Source organism: Aulonocara sp. 'chitande type north' Nkhata Bay, linkage group LG1 (assembly GCF_057382095.1).
Source record: "Aulonocara sp. 'chitande type north' Nkhata Bay isolate Kocher_YH1m ecotype deep benthic linkage group LG1, A_spYH_male_GT1.1, whole genome shotgun sequence".
Classification (NCBI taxonomy): domain Eukaryota; kingdom Metazoa; phylum Chordata; class Actinopteri; order Cichliformes; family Cichlidae; genus Aulonocara; species Aulonocara sp. 'chitande type north' Nkhata Bay.
In genome coordinates this window covers 21269852-21285501 of record NC_141344.1, presented here as the reverse complement: position 1 = coordinate 21285501, position 15650 = coordinate 21269852, and positions in this window count along the sequence as shown.

The following is a 15650-nucleotide window of genomic DNA, read 5'->3' as shown; positions in this document are numbered from 1 at the left end:
TTATAATACAAAAAATTTTATAAAACAAAAACTTTAACTTACCCAAGATTAAATATTGCCAACAGAGAAATAAAAATACTTTTTCCTCTATTAAAACTACAGTGGAGCATACTGAATATAATATTAAACATTAAATTCAAGTATAAGCTGCATATGTCAGTATCCAGATCAAACACAATCCATCCAACCTGAAAAAAGAGCATGTTTTTGCAAATGCCAAACAGATGGAAGCACAAAAGTACTATTTCAGCACACACTGAATAATTGGCTGTTGACACCAAGTTGTTACACCACACAAGTTGGATCCACTTGGTCCTACCTTGTTGTTATGCAGCATAAACGAAATGCAGCAGAAACAACACTATGAATTCAGTTCATACAGCTTAAAATAATCCCGAATAGGCCTTCGTGTGGAAAACTTTGCAACGTGATACGAGTTCACCTCATGAGTTTATTCAACAGTACCAGCACATGGTTGATTCTCTGAGTCTTTTTTTTAAACCCTAGAATTGAAAATAAATAGGCTCTCCCTCAGATTTATTATGATTACGCCATAATTTGGGTCACACACAAACTGACAGAGTTGCTAAAGGCTTCAACCTTCTGCTGTGGTGTATACATAAGAAATCTACTCAAGAAAACTTTTGCAGTACCAAAAAGTGTATTCTCATCGCGGTGGTGATGTGGGAAGGGCGTGCTGAAGTGGGAAAAGAAAGCTTAATTGAACAAACTAATGAGTAGTTCTTATTTCCACTGGGGATGTGCCAGTGAGATTGTTTGACAGTTTATCTGTGATAAATAAATTCTTTAGGAGCTAATTAGCTTATAGGGCCTCAGGGGAGGGGGGTGTTGAGTGTCCGTGCGTGTGCGTGAGTGTGTTTCTTTATATTTCCATATCTTCAAGTCGACAGTAGTCCTTTTCCTTTCACGCCACCCCCTCACTCATACACACATGCACACACTCCAAACCATTCCCAAACATAAAAGCATCTCTCATAGAGCTACTAAAGAAGCTAAAATTAAATTGACTAATTAAAAAGAAAACAGATAATCTTTTCTTTAAGTGAACTCAATTTGTAAGATAATGCACAGTCATCCTTCTTTCATGATGTTACAATACAACTACAAGAAAGTGAAGCTTTTTGCTCCAGTTGGAAAATAAATTTTGATCATTTGGAAAAGGATTGTCGAGGGTTACACAACAGGATATAGACCACGCTCATGTTTGAACTATAAATATGGTAAACGGTCTGGTGTAGAGCTGTTCTACTCTAAATGAGAACACAAAGCAATCAGAATGGAGCTTTTGTGCTAACTGATTAGCTTAGGTTATCACAAACAAAAAAGAACATAGCTTATAGGACTTCCTGATATTATTTCATGCACACAATGCTAAAGAGTTCTCTACTATATTGGAAGCAGTACAACCGCTTGCAATGTGCAGCTTTAGCTGGCGCATCTTTGTAAACAGGTTGGCATGTTCCGCTAGCATTCTGCTACTAACCAAAGCAGGTTGTTGCCAACCGGTTGGGGAATACACGTTTTTCCCGAACAACCGGGGGTTGCCAGGGGATCACAGAGCTGTCTGTGGACTTGTGTGATTCTGACTTTACTAATTGATTTCCTAGTGATGGCCATCAACCATTTACCACATACAGCAACCACTTGCTAACCAATCAGAGAAGACACATTTTTCCCACACTATGAGTAGCTGGAGTGTTATTCACTTAACTTTACATTGGCACCATGACTATCACAGGGCTAAAATGGTGGCAGAAACATTAAGGTCACATGTCGGGTTGCCAACTTTTTAACTATCAAATAAGGGACACTCTGGCATGCCAGAAGCACAATGCACAGCTGGGCATAGTGTAAATATGTACTGTATGTTTTTATTATTATTTAAAAAATGCAGTAAAATGCTGACATCCAATTTAATCAATAAAAGAAAAATACAGTAAATCATAACAGAAATCCCATAGGCATTTCCTTTGAAAAAAGGCAAAAGAAATTCAAATAAAATACGGTAAATAGAGGCTTCAATTACCCAGCTTACTTTTTCCAAGAAAATGTTTTGCCTCTCCTAACTGATTCAAGCAGCCCTTTGTCATTTTTGCACAGCCAAACAGAAGTCTTTACACGAATGGTGAGAGTTGATCGAGGTCTTTAGTTCATTTTTGATCAGTTCTGTGCTGCATCTCACCTCCATGGCCATCGAAAACTCCCAGCCTTAGTTCAATCATTGCTGACAGATTTAACCCAGCTATGTTTTTCTTCCCATTGTTTTTTTGTAGTTGCACAGCCTTTTCTTTTTAGCAGGTTTATCCATACCTGTTTGTCTTCTGATTATGCTATGCAGACCACAGCAGCTTATTTTTACGAATCACATATTACTCCTCACATTTGGTGTGTGTGACTAACGGCTGCAGTCAAATCAGATTTCATAATTGTAAGACTGCCGTCTATTGGTCAGAAAGTGGCAGAGGTGTGGACTCGAGTCACATGACTTGGACTCGAGTCAGACTCGAGTCATTAATTTTATGACTTTAGACTTGACTTGAAAAAATGTTGTAAGACTTGTGACTTGACTTGGACTTTTACACCAATGACTTGGGACTTGAATTGGACTTGAACCGGTTTACTTGAAAAGACTTGATATTTTACCCCAAATATAAAATTTAACATGCATATTATATGGAGATTGAAAATGTGACGTCATTCACGGGTAGAACCGCAAAGGATTCTGGGAACTCGTGGCAAGCGGTACTAGCGCACGCAGGCTTTCAATTAAAATCAGTTATACAGCGATAAAAAGAAACACAAGAAGCCGTTGTATTATTAACTGCAATAGCCGGTCGCATGACAGCCACGGGAAGCCGACGGGTAAAGAGATCGGTTGTTATCGGATTACGTCGTTGAAGAGAAATTGTTCGAGCCATGTTTCCGAAGTAACAAAGACGCGACGGATGGCCTGGATTGCAGCCATTCAAAGATCAAATATAACGTCCCAGAACACTCCAGCTCACAGGTTAGTCTGCTCCAAGCATTTACACGAAGGTCAGTGTTTTTTAGTAGTTAATACGTCATTTTCATAACATAATTGGTGATATAGGTTACAAGCAAGTCTGGTGCTGAACAGAAATTGTGGCGCTATGCTCCTTTGTTTGTTGTGCATAAATAGTGAATTGACCTGACACAATATTGCGTTTCGCTTCTGTTATTATGGTACACTGACAAAAACATATACTTTTATTCACAGGATAAAACAGTTGTTTTGTATCACTAATTGTCCAGTACGATTACAGCATCCAATATTATTGTCACTGCTACATTTCTGTGATGGGTACCAGAAATTATTTCCACTACTAATTAATTACCGTTGAGCTCAAAGGTTATATTAATAAACGGTTAATGAATGTGTATTTATGACGACGATTTGTGAGACTGGTAAACTTATGATACGTACGATGGTCTTTCGTTCTACACGGTGCATTTCAAGGTCCTGCACCCATCCGTCGGTAAACTGTACCTGGGCTTGTTGCAGTGACCGGAAGTTACTAAACTTCATGAGTGTATGCACTCACTCCAAGAACCGTATGATTATTAATATGCATATAAATATGCTACGATGAGATAGCTGACTTCATCTAACTAGCAAATGTTGTCCAGGCTACGTTGGTGATACAGTTTTTTTTTAATGTGTATGATATTTTTGTCATGCGATTTTAAAGCCGGTCCTACAACCGCATCCAAGAATAACATGCAGCTTATCTCAGAACTGTCGGTGAAAATTATTCTTGGAGCTAGGTTTAATTGAGCTGCATTTTAAAGAGGTGCAATTTCACAATTTGTGTATATTTTCTAAGTTCACTATTTTGTCATGTGTTGAGAAAAACACAGATTTTAAAATTACATGGTCTAATATTTACATTTAGCATAACTGCAACATTATTTTTTCGTTGTTTTTTTTTTTAAAGACTCGAAGGGACTTGAAATTCAAAGTTTCAGACTTGTGACTTGACTCGGACTTTTACACCAGTGACTTGAGACTCGACTCTGACTTGCCTGACATTACTTGAGACTTGACTTGAGACTTGAGGATAAAGACTTGAGACTTACTTGAGACTTGCAAAACAATGACTTGGTCCCACCTCTGGAAAGTGGCAACCAATTTTGCTCATTATACAGGATGTCCCCACCAAATCGGGGCAGTTGGCAACCCTAGTCACATGTTTAGTGGTCATGTGTCTGCAAAACCTCTGTAGTTAGTTTGGTTCTGTCGAAAGTCTTCGCTAATAGCAGTAATCGCTGTCGCTAATAACGCACTATATTCCTTTTAAAGTGGAATAAAGACATTCTGATCATAAAGAGGGGTTGTGGCTAAAGTCTCTGTACCGTCACACACTAAACTAGATGACCGCTGATTGTAACCTTAAATTAAAAAGCGAGAGCTGCATCGTTCATCTCATTTAAAAATTGTCCTTTAAAGCTACTTCATGCAAAGAATGAATTAATATGGGCAGCAAGCAATAGCACTAAGTCACATAAATGTCAATCAGTCACTTAATCCCAAATAGCTGCCTGCTAGTATTTTTTTTTCTTTTTCTTTTCTTTTCTTTTTTTGCTAGTTCACAGCGCTCTGATCGGGACTCCACTTCAGTGGATCATACACATCAGTCACCTTTGCTGAGAATTTCACCTATCAAGGACTTCTATTCTATATCTGTGTTTGGTTGTTGGAAGATGTATGCTACAGCCCGTCCTGATAAGAGCATATCTGCAGTGGGACCACATTGAGGAGTCAGAGGTTGGCCCTATCTCAGCCTCTGGGCAGGGAGTGCATCTGGGCGTCAGGGTCTGGGTTCCCCATGAAATGCAGAGTCTCTGAGGCAAGAATCAGCCAACACTCACTAGCTGCCTATCGCCTCGTTGAATTCCTTTAGAGTCGCCTTTTTCCCACTACAGTACATATTACCTTTATGATGGTATTTGCGGTTGGCGAGTTGGTTTTAAATGCACATAAAATGCACCATGCAGTAGTTACCTTGAAAATGAATGGCAGTAATTTGAGTGCACTAAAAGTCATGCCTTCAGAAAATTAGTATTACTTCTTACTGAAGAGTTGTTTTCTAAACTTTCCTCCTACACAAGTTGGATTGTTAAATGTTGTAGTGTTTTCTTCACTTTATTCAGAAGCGCACAATTCATTGAAATATGAAAGGTAAGTAAGTATCGCATTTGCTGACACACTTTGTAACAGCTTAAGGACCAAAAGTCAGAGTGGATCTTTTAAGTGAAAGCTGAAAGCGGAGTTGCCCTTTACATACAGTACATAACCGTGCACAATGATGAATCCTCTAGAAATGTTTTGAACAGCTTCTGAATAGTGAGGTATAAACTGTCTGAGAAAGTTTGTTGAAGACTTCAGCGAAGATAAACGAAGTGAAAACTTTTCAGGTATACTGGAAGACATTTTTGGTATTGTCAAGGAATCTTCTTTTGTTAATCCATTAAGCGAAAGATTCCCTATGTGTGCCATGGTCAAACATTCAAGAGGGGGACTATGAATTTCTATGCAATCAGAGTGAGTTGAAGTGAGAATTTGAAGAATAGAAAGTGGAATACAATATGTGCTGGTAGAATAGAAAGAACATGATAATTATGCTAAATTATAAAGTGTTGCTGACATCTGGCACCCCAGAATTTCTTTCAACAAATGAAGAGAAATAAACACAGAACAGTCGTCTGTACTGAAGGAATGTAATCCTCTTGCCTCCCTGTGCTCTTTTCTTTTCTACTGACAATGATAATTACAGTTTTTGTTGGACGGCTTTCAAGGATTTATCTCCTTTTTGTATTAATGGCTTTCTGAAGCTTTTAAATCCCAAAAGTTTAATTTGTTGGTTCTGTGTAGCCATTGTGAGTTTTCAATTTTCCATACTTTTGTTTGAAATACCTTTAAGTTGTGATGTGACATTCTTCTTAATGTTCTGTCATAAAAATATTTCCACAGTTCAGCTGCTCCACTAAATATATAGACACTGTGCTCGATTTTTCATCCAAAATGTGAAGCACATTTTCAGTTTGTCCCGGGGTCACTCTGTTTGTGCAGCTAAATGGGTTCGATTCAATACCTGCTCACACTCAACAAGTCCAAAATACATAGTTTGTAATTGCCTTCCAGCAAAACACATAAAAGTGCTTTCTGAATGGTCACCCCTATCAGCAGAAGGCCATCATTTGTCAATGCCTTCCAAAACCATTTTCTGATCTGACACCATTAATGTTAAGGTTTGACTTAGCAAGATTTAGGTATTAACGCTGAAGAAAAGGAAAGAAAAAAGCGTTCTCTTATGTCGAAATCTGTGCCCACTCAAGCTTATTCTACAGTTTGCGGACTCCAAATTCTGCCTGCAATATCATCCTCTCTTTGCTCCTCTTGTGCCCATAGGAAAACGGGCACAATAATATTCCTACTGGCAGAAGGATTTTGTCACTTAGCATGAAAAAATACCCCAACGTGCAAGCTGGGCTGCCTGCTCTGCAGTAAAACGTATTCTAAAATTCACGTTTGTAGCCACTTCTAACAAGCCATCTCGGTTTAAATCAAAGAAAACTCCCTACCACCAAACACTCGTTAGGGCCGCCTTTTCAAAACGTCCTCCATGTTGCAGTTTGGGGACAATAAGTGACATACAGCAGAGCGTATCCCCCTCATTCAAAGCCTAGCACTTATAATCAAGGCAGGTTTTAATCTGACTGAGCCACCTGTGAGGCTTGTCAGAACTTGAGCCCACGGGGGCAGAGCTGGGCTTCATTACTGTGCTGCTGGTTCTGGCCCAGTCCTCCCCTTGCTTTACCTCTCTGCTTTTCTATTCTACAGCACCTTGCAGGCATGGTACAGAAATGAGAGTCGGCTGCTTGGTCCTCCACATCACTCCATGGCCGCAATTTGTCATTTTTCACACGAGATGAAGCCTTTTATGAAACGAAATGAGTTTCCCTAAAATGAAGCACCACAAAAGCTCCGTGATTAATTTGCTTGTTAGGCTATTGCAGCTGTCACCTGTGGAAGACATCTGGACAGCAGATTGACTAATGCCAGCAGTAGGGCTGAAACATGGCTCTCTCTCGCTCTCTTTTTCTTTCTCTCTCACAACCTACCCTACAGTCAGCCTTTCAGTGGGCTTTTAAAGGCACTTCTCACTGTTTGATATAGCCCCTTTCTGAGGGGCAATTAATAAGCATTACTTGTGATTGACATGGTAATTAGTTGCATTAATGTGGTCATAAGAGGCTTTGTACAGTGTGAGGGGGTGCAGTGAACTGATGTTAGGACACGAGGAATGAGCACTGCGACCTCACTTAAAAAGTAATTGTCCCTTTGATTACCGCCACTTTTTTGACAGTAATTTTGTCAAAAATTGTCATTGCCAGAGTAAAAAAAAAAGTCAGATTATCCACTTACTAATTGCACAATTCGTTTAAGTAATGCAGTCCATATAAAAACTGGTTTCGGCTGTGATTTGTTGCCATAGTTATAGCACTGCTAAGTCACACTGCAGTAGGTTTGGTGTTCAGGTTACTTGAGGAGATCACACTTTGTTGAACATGTTTGCTATAATGTATAAACAGTCTTTTGTTTTCAGGGTTTCAAATATTTGACCAAACCATGAGTAGTTTGTGTTCCCAGTGGTCCCAAAGGAAACCTGAACTCCAGCCTCCCAGTCCACAGTCAAGCGTGTTTGTGCCGTCTCCACCCACATACCGCCTAATGTGCACTTTTTGTTTGTTTTTGCGTTGTGATTGTTTCAAACCATGGAATTAATTGATATCTTTTTCTATGCAAACATGAAAAAAACGATAATTTTACAGTGCGAGTCTGTGCTCTGAGGATATTTGCTTCATAAACTTTGGTGAAGGATTCCACATTATCTACATTTTCCTGAAAGCTCTTTGTGATGAGACTCTTTTTTTTTTTTTAGGCTGTTTACCTATTCTGCTGCTGGCTGATGTTCAGGTAAATGTCACATACAGCTAGCAACATAATCACAGCTGGGCAGCTGATCCAGTCTTTCACCAATCCAGTGGAAAAGCTCATATATAGTTTGCTGTTTCAGGAATGCTTACGTGGGTCATATCTACAATAGGATAGAAGCAAATTGTTGATTACTTACTGTTCAAAAACATCACTGTTACAATAGTAAGAATAAAAGGATGAACGATTAAAAACAATAGAAAATAGAATGAGTTTTCAGTAAATCTCTGGACAGACAGGAGGAGCTGCAGATTTTCTTTTAATTATAACAGTATATGATGTTTGTCATGAGATTGCATTTAAAGATTGTCCCACATGTCATATTATCTTTGAGTTAGCTACTGCACATCCCATATCATGACAATAAGCATAACTAACATAAAAATACAACTTTATGTTTCTGAAAGTTTCTCACTACACTCCGTGTTTGGGTACATTTAGTGTGTAGATAAAAGTCAGGATAAATCTAGACATCATAAATGATTTTTGTTTGTTAAAGAACTAAGAAAGAGTGAAAAAAAACATTACACCTACTCTAAATGTCACATTTTCTTTCTTCTATGCGAGCTGTTGGAGATCCTAGAACCCACTGCTGAACAAATGATGCAATAGCAAGCGCAGGCTTATTTTTTAATTATTGAGGAATTAGAGGGTAGCCTTGGTTTATTTTTGTATCCTGCATAATAAGGAAGCATTTATTAGAAACAAGGCTTTGTTGGCATAACTGCTTTTCAGTAAATTCAAAAACACAATACTCTGAGATTCACAGACCCAGGATTTGATTAGGCTGTTTTGAATGGCATTGGGTGCATATTATGTTATTACTGTGACCAGTTCCTTTCTTCATATAACTGTAAAATTCCAGACGCAGGGAGGAAGAAGGAGCACAAAGCGGGCCTTGCTACTCTAACAATAAACACTGTAATAGCAACATTACTAAAGGACCTAAAAGAAGGCTGAACACACACAGAGATACACTCAGTTAATATCACAAGCACGCTGTGCATGTGTGTCCTTCGGGCAGTTAGGTAAGATATTTAAAGTACTGTGGATGTGCCTGACTAAAAATATACTACTATTCAGGTTCAGGCCACAGTTGTGGCAATCAGATTGTTCAGCGCTCTGCTGTACAGTACAAATAAAAACACCTCGACTGATACGTAGAACAAACATATGTGCTACGGTTGTTGTTTGTTTAAGGCGCTGCTTTATGCCACCTCACAGGACAGCTAATGACAGCTGCTGTTATTTTTAAGGTAAACTCCAAATGTTTGCAAGGCAATGAGAGTGTCAAAGTTTGTTTTTTTTCTTTTGATTCTTTTACAGTTTCTGTTTACTTTCTACCTCTGCCTTACATTTATTTGTTTAATTTGTCGCTGTTTGTCAAATCAGTAAGCCAGTTTTTAGAAGTGTGTAGTGTTTACTGGGAAAATGATCAAATTCTTTGTATTTTAAAGAGTCAGCGTTTGTGCTAAAAAGAACGCTTCTGCTGCCGATAGACGTTATTCTTCCAAGCTACGGCGCACAAAGGAAACAAGCTAATGACTAACTTACAAGAGCACAGATGCATGTTTTGCCTTATTAGAACGAAACAATGCTCATTTCTAGAGCATAAAACAGCAGCATATAAATATTATCACAGTCATACTGTGTACAGTTATTATATGGTATGGGACTGTGAGAGTGCTCAGTGTAGTGATGTGGTTTTTGCAAGCAGATCCGGTTATTTTCTAATAGCATTTGAATCCTTGCATGATACAGTAAGATGTAAAGGCACTTGTCTATAGGAGCAGCAAAGTGGTGCAGTGATTATCACTGCTGTCTAATGGCAAGAAGGTCCTGGGTTTGAATCCTGGCTCAGGCCCTAAATAACAGATTATCACATGCTCTTTGATTTACAGTGCAATAAAAAAAAATTGACTTCTTCCCGATTTCTTTGTTTTTTGAATATTTGTCTCACATGTTTCAGTTTATAAAGCAAATGTTAATATTAGACAAATATAACCCGAGTAAATACAAAAGGCCTTTTTTAAAATGATGATTCCATTTATCAAAGGAAAAAGGCTATCCAAACCTCCCTGGTCCAATGTGAAAAGGTAATTGCCGCCTAAACCTAATAACTGGTTGTGCCACCTTTGGCAGCAAGAACTGCTTTCAAGGATTTGCAATAACAAGCAATGAGTCTTTCACATCGCTGGGTAGGAATTTTGCCCGTCTCTTCTTTAGATAATTGTTTTAATTTAAGATAGAGAGTTTTTTAAGGTCATACCAAAAGCATCTCCATCAGATTTACGTCCAGACTTTGACTAGTCTACTCCAAAACATTCTTTTTTGTTTTTTGTTGTTGTTGTTCAGATGTGGACTTGTTTGTGTGTTTTGCTTAATTGTTCTGCTGTATAACCTGAGTGTGCCTGAGCTTCAGGGCACCAGCTGATGGTTGCTGGAGAGCAGAATTCACAGTCCAATCATGTTCTGTCAGTCCTGAAGCAGCAAAACAGCCCCAGATCATCACACTACCACCACCATGTTTGACTGTTAGTATGATGTCTTTTTCATGAAGTGCTGTTTTATACCAGATGTAACGGGACTCAAACCTTCCAGAAAGTTCAACTTTCGTCTCATCAGTCCACAGAATATTTCCCAAAAATGTTTTTTTGGCAAAAGTGAGACACAACTTTGTGTTCTTTTTTGTCAGCAATGGTTTTCTCCTTGTAACACCCCCATTGATGCCATTTTTGCCTAGTATCTTTTATATTGTTGAATCATGAACTCTGACCTTAAATGAAGGAAGTGAGGCCTGCAGTTCTTTAGATGTTGTTCTGGGGTCTTTTGTGACCTCCTGGATGAGTCGTTAATGTGGTCTTGGGGTAACTTTAGTAGGCTGGTCACTCCTGGGAAGGTTCACTAAGGTTCCAAATTTTCTCAGTTTGTGGCTCTCACTGTGATTGGCTGGAGTCGGCTTAGAAATTGCATTGTAACGGTCTCAAGACTGCTCAGATAGATGTAACTTACTTTGTTTCTCGTCTGTTTTTGTGTTTCTTTAGATAGATACAAATGCTTTTTCACATCGCTGTAGATCAATTCTTCATTCCAGTGATTGAAGTTGGTGTAGCACCTCTTTTGAGATCAGCCTTTTTTTCTCTTTTCTCTCTTTTTTATTTTATTTTACTAAAACGTAGTATGTTTGTTTACAGCATTTTAAATTTAAACCAGTGGGTTTTTTTCTTGCACTTGTTAAAGTTGGCTTGCCAAGGCAGAGCTGCTATATTTCATTTAAGTTTGCTCCCACAGCAGTAAGAGATGAAAAAAGGCTTTAGAGTCATAAAATCAGTCTACATCTTACTATGGCAGTCCTCACAAACACTGGACCACAAGGGGACAGAGGGTCAGTGTTCAGTGTAAATGCACTTAACTCCTTAGCTAAACATCTGCTGCATCCCTGTAGCTACAGCCTCAAAGTCATTTTAGACACAACTGACAGACTAATCTTGCCCCTCCCAGGCACTCAGCGAAATGACGCCTCACTCTAAGACTTCAGATCCCGGCCCGTGCTGTCTCTCTGTGCTAATATCTCTGCTCTCATAATGGCACAACCAGAAATACAAGCACGGCGTGGCATATTGCCATGACGCCTGTGTTTTTGAGATCAAATGACCAGCCACATAAAAGCATAGCCAGCCAAAACACGCATGCAAGCGCACACACAGCCACGATGACATAGGCACACTCACACTACACTACAATGGCTGTCGCAGGGCTATTTCAATAATCCCCAGCATGTATGTTTAATGGTGAGGGCCCAACAGGAAATGATCGGCAAATGAAACGAAGCAGCGGGTTATTACGTACCACTCTGGTGTCAGCGCAGGCCTCCTCACCATTAATTTTATTGTAACTCATTTCTGTGGCCAGAGTGGAGCAAGATTTAATGTTTCCATTCCCCACTCCTGTTCTGCATGACAAATTGTTTTAATAAACATATACTGGGTCATAATAAAGTAATAATAATCCTACCAGTCACCTTATATCACTTCAGTTAAATTTTCCCACAAGCCAACACTGGTTACAATGACAATTACATGGTAGCCAGTCCTCAGCAAAGCAAACACAATGGGCAGATTTAATATAGTTTGTAAATATGATTAGTGTGCTGTCGCGTTATTGGAGTCTAGTATTTACATTTCTCTTCGGGCCTTTTTACTGTACAGGATCAGTATTAAATAAAGCTTTTGCTTTTTTCCTCCTGCTCTCGTTCTCCTACCAGAATGCCTCCCCTCGCTCCCCTTCACAACTTAATGAAAAACGTTGTTGACCGTTAATATTCCACGGATCAATCACTATTTTTAATTTTGCGGATAAATGTGCTATTGTGAAACCCTCAAAGAGCTCTCCCATGTGCGTGCGTGTGTGTGTGTATGTTCAAGCCTGTGTGCTGTTTTTGTGTGTCTCCAGGTTGGTTTCTTAGTGAAAGGGAGAGAATGTGTTCGCGTAATGGCTCATGGTTATTTGCAGGGGCAATTTTATGCTACATTTCAATTATTGCCTAAATTTGTTTTTAGCTCCTGAAGTCATTGCGTCTACCTGCAATTTATTCAAGACACAAATATTTACTCTGCAGAAACAAAATCAGCATGTTTTTGTGTGTGTATGTGCTGTTTTTTTTTTAATACAGGAGGTTGCACTAACCCTTTCAACCTGTACAAATAAGAGAAATGAATTCAGGCCATTATGTGACATTTTTGATTGAATTGCCTTTTGGTACTCTAAAGCTTTGTGATACATTAATTCAAACAGTAACTGCTTTTGCATATTAATGTGCACTTTGTGGCCAGGGATAAGCCTCCTAGCCTCTGTGCTCCTTTTAAGGGAACTCTTAATGCTACAGTATACAGTGATATTTATAGGTGCACTTGTAAATCAGTTAATCAGCAAATCCCTTCTGCAACTATCCAAAATATTGTGGCAAGGCTTCCCAGGGGAATGACATTTTAGCAGGAAATTATTGCCCATTGACCATTAATCAGCACCCACTTAAGTGCTCTGAACAACAATTATAAACTGTGGTCCACACATGAAACATACAGTAACCAATACAAGAGCTGCTTCTGTAGCTCAAGAAAAAAATAACCAGAATTAAATGTAAAAATGAGTCTAGATTGACCCAACGAGCACAAGAAATTGTTTTGCCATTCAGAACTTAAGACCCGGCTGTGTTTAGAGACAAAAACAACAAAGTGTATTTCAGGAAAAGTTAGGGTTTCATAACTTTGTTGAAAATGGTCACGCTTAATAAAAAGACAACTTTGGCTTCCTGCTGTGCTAACATGTTTTCAGCCCACTCATTCACCCTGACCTACATAAACTTCACCCCCTTATAATAATGGAAGTGTTATCTCCTCAAATAAAACCAGGAGTCAGCTGAGACCAAGGGGAATGGTGGACATGAACAAATAAGGTTAGGGAGAAAACATCCCTCTCTTGCACTGCTGTACACTTTGTGTTCATATTTTCTTATATATAAGGGTTTTAAATGACACTCTTTTTCTGATTCTTATATATTTTCTACCTTTTAATGCTGTCTGGCTGTGGATGCATACATAATGTATGACATAATTCTGGTAGAATACCTGACCACTCTTGGTAGATTGGTAGAGCTCATGTATATTGGTTGGTTTTGTGTGTAGGGCTTTGGGAAGGTCTTTCAGATGCTAAATGTTAGCCTTTATCCATTTCAAAATTAGGGATCATTGACATTTTGAAACACCAAGTTTTCCAAATTTCAAAAATATAGCTGTTGAAGAAGTTGAAGAATTTGGAAATAGCCCTCCTTCGTCATTATTGCGTCCACTTTGTGGAATATACCAGTGTCACTGCAACAAAACAGCCTGACACCATGTGTGCATACTTTTTATCTTGTGTAGATCAGAGAAAATACAAAAAAAAAGGGTCATTTAAAAAAAATGTTTGCTCTACAATCATTCCACTGTGGAGATGTCCATAGGTGCAGTTGCAAGAAGGTTTTCTGTGTCTCCAAGCACAGTCTCAAGCTTGTGGTAGAGATACCAAGGGATGGGCTAGTACATGAAGAAAGCAGGACAGGACGGAAAGGCACAAACTGAGCCTAAGGACCAATGTCTTTGTGCAAGGAGGAATGGGACAAAAACAGCCAGTCCTTTAGTGGAACTTTTGCTCACAGTCCAGCACCATGCAAATTGTATGAAATTCCCCAGAGAATACTGGAACTGGCTGGTCCTCCTTGGGCATCCCGTTCTCTTCACAGATGAGAACAGTTTCACATGATATCAGGGAAGATGACTGCCAACCACCTGCTCAGTGTTCGGCTCCTCTTTATCATCTGTTGCTAGGTGTTAATCATAAAGAGGCATCTGTTGAATTGTTGAATAAAATACAACAGTAATTAGTGACTAAACATGTAATTTACATTAAGATACGTAGATAGATAGATAGATAGATAGATAGATCACCAATAGAAGCTGAAAAATTTGCAAAGAGTATGTTTGTGGTGGAAGTCTGCATGTTTTTCCTGTGTCAGAGTTGTGTGTATGTCCAAAGAGGTTAGGTTAAGTGGTAGCTTAAAATTATTCCATATTTAATAATTAAAATTAATTTTAGATTATATTGTGTAACGGCAAAACTAAATACAGATCAGAAGAGACAAATAACTACTGCCCAACAAAAACAACAACAACAAATGAGAATGTAATATGTAATGAGAAACAGTAATATGCAGAGATGATAATAATAATGTAATAATTAACTGACACATTTACTGGAGTGCTGTTCATATGTATCTATAAAGGATCTATAGTTTCACATTGTGACACAGAAGATGAAAGCTGATGATGATTTAAAGCAATGTAATTTTTAAGTTAGACTTGCAACCTGCTATACAACAATGAAGGCTTCCTCAGGTATATTTTAGGGTTTTCACTGAAACACAACAGCCATGACAAGTGTAATTTCTGAACATCCTTAAAATGCTTATGGTGAACACTCACCTTTTCACTAACCCTTGACAGCAACAAGTCATATAATGAATCTGCTGAGAGAAAGAAAAACATGTCTGTGTGAGTGCAGGGGACACTGGAATAGATAAAGCTGTTTAAATCAAAAGAAGCATGTGTACTGAATGCTAACTATTGTGTACAGGTAGCTCAAAAGCTAAAGCCACTAGGATCTCCTCAGTCATTAGCTTAGCTAGCAAGCCCACTCTGGTCTTACCGGTAATATCACGAGAGGGAAGAGTTGGTAGTTAATAGTTGGTAGTTGGTGGTTAATAGTTTAACAATAGTTATCTGACACCTCTGTTAACTATGTGCAATCTGACTAGTCAGAGAGATTTAGCACCATGATGGAGCAATGACAGTTTGTTAAATTAGCAAGTGTTGCTACTAAGCTTGAGTTTGGCATCATTGTGCTTGCAGCAAATTGGGAATGGGCCTTTTTCCTCCTTCAAAATTAGTTGTTTGATGTTTTTTTTACAACTGTAAGGAAGAGGACTCCCTTACTGCATTTATTTATATTGTATTGTCTGTATAGCACTTTAGAGCACACCTTTCACTTTATTAAAAGCACCTTATCAAGCACTTTA